Source organism: Larimichthys crocea, chromosome III (assembly GCF_000972845.2).
Source record: "Larimichthys crocea isolate SSNF chromosome III, L_crocea_2.0, whole genome shotgun sequence".
NCBI lineage: Eukaryota > Metazoa > Chordata > Actinopteri > Sciaenidae > Larimichthys > Larimichthys crocea.
In genome coordinates, this window is record NC_040013.1 from 8740573 (window position 1) to 8746773 (window position 6201).

A 6201-nucleotide genomic window follows, 5' to 3' on the forward strand; every position below is an offset into this window, starting at 1 on the left:
AGTCATTATCTAAGCTGATACCTACTGCATCAAAAGAGGAGGCACTGCTAATCTGCAAGGGGTGGAGATGATATCATGAACGCCTGTACAGTCTATCGCAATCCAATGTAACAGCCCTGCAATAAATACTACAGCACTTTAGTTGCTAATGAATATTCATATAGCTTTGAGTGTGTCATATAGCTTTTTAATTCGGCTTTATAAATAATTTCAAGCTGGTGTAGGGAATTGCATTTTGCAGTGCAGATGTTCCTGATACTGTGTCCAGCCCAGTATACATTATTAGATCAGGATTCTGTGTCAGGGCAGCACATACATATATATATACATATATATATGTACATATATATATATATTCTCGTCTCGTCGTCTTCATATTTTGTCAGTATCCCTCAGTTTTGTGAGCTGCTGTCATGTTAGAGAAGAGGGAAAGCAATGTTGTTTGTTTCTTTCAAGTTCAACTGTACAGCGTGGACGCAGATTTTCTTTAGCCGATAACAATACAGTAAATCAAGCAGCCAAGGGAAACATCCGCCACTTCTCACTTCTTCTCACTTCACAGCCGAGATGAATTTCAAATCATGCATGGTTGAGCCTGGGTTAGAATTCCTTTTGCTACAGTGAGGGAGAAGTTCAGTAACAAGAAATAATAGAGTATTATTGAGCACAGCCACTGTGGTTCAAGCTAAAGCCTGGATGAAAACATGAATAAAAGAAATGAATACTTCTTCCATCCAATCCAACTTCTGTTCATGTTAATGTACAGCACAACCAGCAAGGTTTCTGCAGCAGCAGACAAACATCCTATGATTCATTCAAATGTCATTGCAACATATATTTAAACATTACAGGATTTAATTTGTACGTGTCAAACAGTGTTGCATTTGCCCTGCAGCATTGCTTTGCAGACCGTGCACTTCGTAAACCGACAGCAATTTAACCCGCGAAGCTGCCAATCGTGACATATTTTGACACTTGCTCACAGGTGAATTTCTTTTACTTCACCGCTCGTGATGCAAGAGACGCCAGGACATGTTGTTGACAGGGAGAGAATATGCTTCAGATCAAATGACGTGATCAAACTGACATCAGATTTGCTGCTAGACATGTACTGTACAGTAACACAACCAGCGAGGTCTAGCTGTGATTTATGAACGCCGTTATGATCGCTCGTACTTTTGCAATTCTTGCTAACTCTATTTTCATCCTCACACCTTAACGAATAGGTAAAAGAAAATTGATAATTGACAATTTTGGGTGTAGATCCATATTGTACTTCACATGTAATCACTTTAAAGCTTTTGAAAGAAGCAGTAACTATTGACGTATTTGTCTTAAAAATGAAAAGTTTGGGGCGGTTGGTAGTGTAATGGGTTAAGCGACCGCCCCGTGTGTGGAGGCTATAGTCCTCGCTGCAGCTGGCTCTGGTTCGAATCCCACATCGGACGGCCATTTACTGCTTCCTGTCTATCTTCAGCTGTCCTATCATTAAAGGCATAAAAAGCCCCCAAAAATAAAAAGTTTACATATACAACTTATGTATGCCAATCTTTGCTTATGTTAGATAACAAGTGAGTCAGTTACATTATTGCAATTTTCCACTTTCCCTTAATGTGACGTTTTATTTTAGCATTTAGCATCATCCCATATCTGCCACCTGGTGCCATAGTTTAGCAAAAGTTATGTTCTCTCGCTTTAAATGGCTACAGAGAGAGAAAAAAAAAACCTAACAAAACTATTTCTGACATGCTCAGTACCTTTTGAGCACGCTCAGTTCAATTTGCTAATCATATCAACTTGCATAATTTATCATGTCCAGACAGGGGTTTGTAGCCGTGACGATGCTCAGCCATCACGTGACAAAAAGTGCCTTTTTTGTATTGAGCTTGTGTGTGACCAGAGTACAACAATGAAAAAAAATCCTCCCTTAATTGGAGCCTGTGCAGCCTGCAATTGTTCACCTTCCTGCTACATCACATACATCACGCTTAATAGCGTTGATGTCTGCTGCAGAAGGCAAAAGTTGTTGTTTAACAACTTAATGAGTGTCTGATTTATGACTGGAGCCATATGCCTGATAAATAAATAGCACAGGTGAGAGGGTTTCATCACACACAGCATTTTCTAATCAACAGCAAAGAAAAAGACATTATACTTAAGATCCTGTTTGTGTGTGTGTGTGTGTGTGTAGCCCTGTGTAAAAATATGTCTGCATGTGTGGGCTTTGAAGTGATTTAATTAATCACTCGTCTCATGAAATGGCTGACTAAAATGCATCCTAATATTTAGTTTTTGAATATGTGACGCACATGCTTACATAGACTGTTTAGTATTGTTGTGCCACCGTCTTAGAATTCAGAATTAGATATCTTGTGCCTTACATCCAAGGGAGCCTTGGCTGCATGGGATGAGAAGGATGACGAGAAACTTAGCTCACACAAAATGAAGCCCAGCCCTCATCCAAGAGCATTCGGATGTGGATAAATAAATAAAACATTGCCGCCATGAGAGAGAGAGAGAGAGAGGCAATGTGACTTTTTTTTTTTTTCCCTTCCTGCTTTCATGTTGGCAGGCGCAGACATTTTATTTTGGGATGAATCAAAAAATTTTCCTGAAAACGCCTGCGTCAGGTGTATCTAATTATCTGACAGCGCATCCTCATTATAAAACGGCCCCTGGGAGTCGGCTACTCGGCTTGCTGAGCCTTGGACCGCAATCAAGGTGTTCCTCGCAGTAAAAACAGGGAAAAGGCAGCAGCTTCTCCTCCATATTTGTACTGCTTTCGCCTTTTTTTTTTTTGCTGAGAATTGTGCAATATTTGCTCCCTCTTAATTATTCTATGTATGAAAATATAGAAACTGTAGTTTCAGCAAGGAGAAACTGGATGCTATATGCAACATCCGGTAAACATATATCTGTACTGCAAGAGTTTCTGAAAAATATGCAATGCAAAAGAAAAAAAAAAAAAGCCCACCTATAAATGTATTAGCAGCTGTTATGACAGCCCATGCCATCTCAGCCTTGTCCCGATTATGTCACCTGGATGAAGTTTATAAACCATAATTACAGCTTACTCCTGTTTCTCTCCGGGGAGGTGCAGCAGCAGGCAGACTAAAAGTGGGTGTGTTGTCAACACATTTGCACCAGACCAACCTATGTTAAAGCATAATTAATGAGAGAGCAAGATTTGCAGAAATAACTACCTCACTGCCACTGCTGGTCGTGGCTGTCTGGGTCACCGAGCAGGGAGCTTGTGCAACTGTGAGCAAGCAGACCTGTCTACGCCGCTTACAACTTCTAGCCGTTCCTCAAATCTCATCCAGCAGTGATTGATGTGAGCCTGGCGAGTAGTTTTGGGAATATCACTCAAAGGGAAGACGAAGGGGAAAAAAAATCGCAGAATGTTGCCAGTTTATAAAGTAGGAGCGCTTCTGGGTAAAAGATGGCAGGGGACAGTTCTTACCTGGGACTAATCCTTGAAAGCTTTTTTTTTTTTTTTTTTTTTGCGAGAAATTCAAGCACCTGACAGTGAATGAGTCAAATCCACTTTTGTGCTCAAAACTGTCTTCACACACGGGGATAACTAGCCTTGAGGTGCGCTGTATTTTCCACATTTCGTCATGTTGCAATTTAATGTGCAAGCGACAGTACTTTGAAAAGAGGAGCAGGATTGTGTATTTGTCCCAGTTGGTGTTCCTGTTTGTTTATTTTCACATTAGTGGTGGCAGTATTATATTTACATATTCATTGTTTATGAAAGACCGCAATCAGATTTTGGAAGATGTCCACAGTGCTTCTCTATCCCTTTAGCACCATGCAGTTTTAAACGAGCAGATAGATAGATAGATAGATAGATAGATAGATAGATAGATAGATAGTGTTGAAAATCCCTCCTAATAAACTCAGCATCAGCAAATCTCTCACCCCAGGGTGATATTAGTGAAGTGAAGCTAAATCCAGCCTTAATCAGAGTCCAAAAAGGATACCCACCCCCCCCTCATCTCAATATCTCTGACCTCACAGCACAAAACAACTTAATGTTGAGGCACAATGATTAAAATGTTACAAAAGAAAAAGAGTAGAGCACTGTGCTCTAGTGTTGAATTCTTCGTGCCTTCATGTCATAGTTCCCTGTCCTTGTGTGATTCCCATTTAGTTCTTTTTGAAATGTAACAGTAGCCTATCTCTTGCACCGCCTCATGACTGGCAGACCGTAATGCTATTACCTCTCCTCAATGGTCATGCTCACTTAGCCCTCTGTCACTCTACACTAGCCAGGGAAGACACATCTCTCCGGCTGTGTGAGCTGTCCTTGCCCTCATTTGCGATTGCTTTTCCTCAGCTCGGCTTGCTACAAAATACCGAGGCGCACACACACAAACTTTTCAGTTCATTATCTTGCCTTTTAGAGGCTTTCCACTTTTTTTTTTTTTTTTATTCCTCCTCTGGGCTGCAAAGTATGACTGCAAATCACGGGTAATTGGCTATATATGAATCACTTGTCAGTAGTAGTCTGACAAATACTCTTTAACACAGGGAAGGGGTTGTATAAATCATGGAATTTGGTAACTTCTAAATATAGCTGGCAGTGATGGAGGGGGATAGGAAAAAGGAAAAAACCTCATGGGCCTCTGCTGACAAGCTACTGCGCATGATCCACTGTCAATCACCAGTCAAATCTGACATCAAAGCTTGTCAGATAACAGCAGCAAAATGGGTAAACTAGGTGAGTCACAGCCCACCCACCGTCTACATCACCTGAGTCAGGAGTCCTTGGGCACGCGCACGCGCGCGCGCACACACACACACACACACACACACACACATTCACAGACCAACTGCTTCAGTTTTCAGGACCCAAACATTTAACCAAACTTTCTCAACGCGTCTTCCAACTAACAACACAGAATATCTCCACAATGTGAAATTGTTGCGCGCCGTGCTTGTGCGTCCTCTGTATCCGAAAGAGGGGCAGACCACCGTTTAGGAGGGGGGGGACAGGCAATGATGGCTCTGTGTTGTGAGCACAGTATGTGTTAGAAACGATGACGATAATAAAAAAAAAACTGTAAATATCTCGCCACCATCAGGAGTGCAACGGCGAGCAGTGGACCGATGCACGTTGTGCGCTACATTATCCATAACGCAGCTTCCAGATATGCAAAAATATGCGCCCTGGGCACCTACTCACATCGCGGCACGACACATAACTTGGAGTAGACACTAAGCCAAACACTTAATTCCACACATAAAGAAACATGACGGGCTGCTTTCAAGTGCATTTCACAGAATTAGAAGATGCAGACAAAAACAAAAACTCTATACTACTTACTATGTACCCAGGCGTAGAACGCAAAGCCCCGGTAACTGTAATTAAAATAGAAGAATGTAAAAATGAAGCATATGCTTGTTTATTTTTATTTATTTTTTGTCACAAAAATAAACTAAGCATGGTAAACAGCCGCATGGTTTCTGAATCATGAAGCTTTTTTTTTTTGTCCACTTACCGGAGCTGTCCGAATAAATTCCTTAGGAAATTCCAGAGGAGTCCCTTCTTTCTTCCCTCAAAGTCAGAAAACAGCAATGCTTTTCTTATTCCAAAAACAGGCCCCCTTGGTTGAACTGAAAGAGAGAAGAGACCAAAACAGCCACAACAAATTCCATTAGAACCGGGAGTCCCCCCCTACCCCCACCACCACCACCACACCACCACCACCCAAAAAAAAAAAAAAAGTGTTGACATAACATCTGTGAAGAGCAGCAAACAAAAACTCGTAATAAATGAACGGAATGGACAGATGGTACCTGCTCTCTTTATCACTGTCGGCAAAGACAATGAGAGCGGCTATGAGACGGGCAGAAAACTGAGAGAGAGCGCAGCTTTTCTTAGGAAACGCAGCTCCCAGCGTGCTGTCAGATTATACCAGGGCGCGCACACAAGCACACACACACACACACACACAGACACGCACAGACACTCTCACACTCTCTCTGTGCTCCCGGCGACGGCTGGAGAGAGAGAGAGAGTGAGAGAGAGAGAGGAGACAGCAGGGATGCTGCTGCACTTCACAGTCCGGCCGCTTGGTGGCCGGCTGCAGAGGAGCAGCTCTCTCTCTCTCAGCGGGATGTTTTTCCCACCGTGCCGAATTCACCCAGTCCAATCGCCCTTCAGCCGAGCTGCTTGAAGGCCGATGTGCTCAT

The 6201-nt window shown here is 42.4% G+C and overlaps 1 protein-coding gene across 27 annotated transcripts in view; it reads right to left on the reverse strand.

The window, feature by feature from the left end:
* Positions 1-5985, reverse strand: part of LOC109136709 (protein tyrosine phosphatase receptor type D) — a 336090-nt gene extending 330105 nt beyond the window's left edge. For 11 of the 27 annotated variants that reach the window (XM_027274799.1, XM_027274793.1, XM_027274761.1 and 8 more), the window contains exons 1-3: positions 5806-5985; positions 5508-5622; positions 5333-5367 (exon numbers count right to left, since the gene is read on the reverse strand). The gene's annotated coding sequence lies outside the window, so the exon portion shown is untranslated. The remainder of the gene's footprint in view (positions 1-5332; positions 5368-5507; positions 5623-5805) is intronic. The other 16 variants (XM_027274825.1, XM_027274822.1, XM_027274820.1 and 13 more) reach the window with 4 other exon arrangements.
* Positions 5986-6201: the final 216 nt, after the last annotated feature.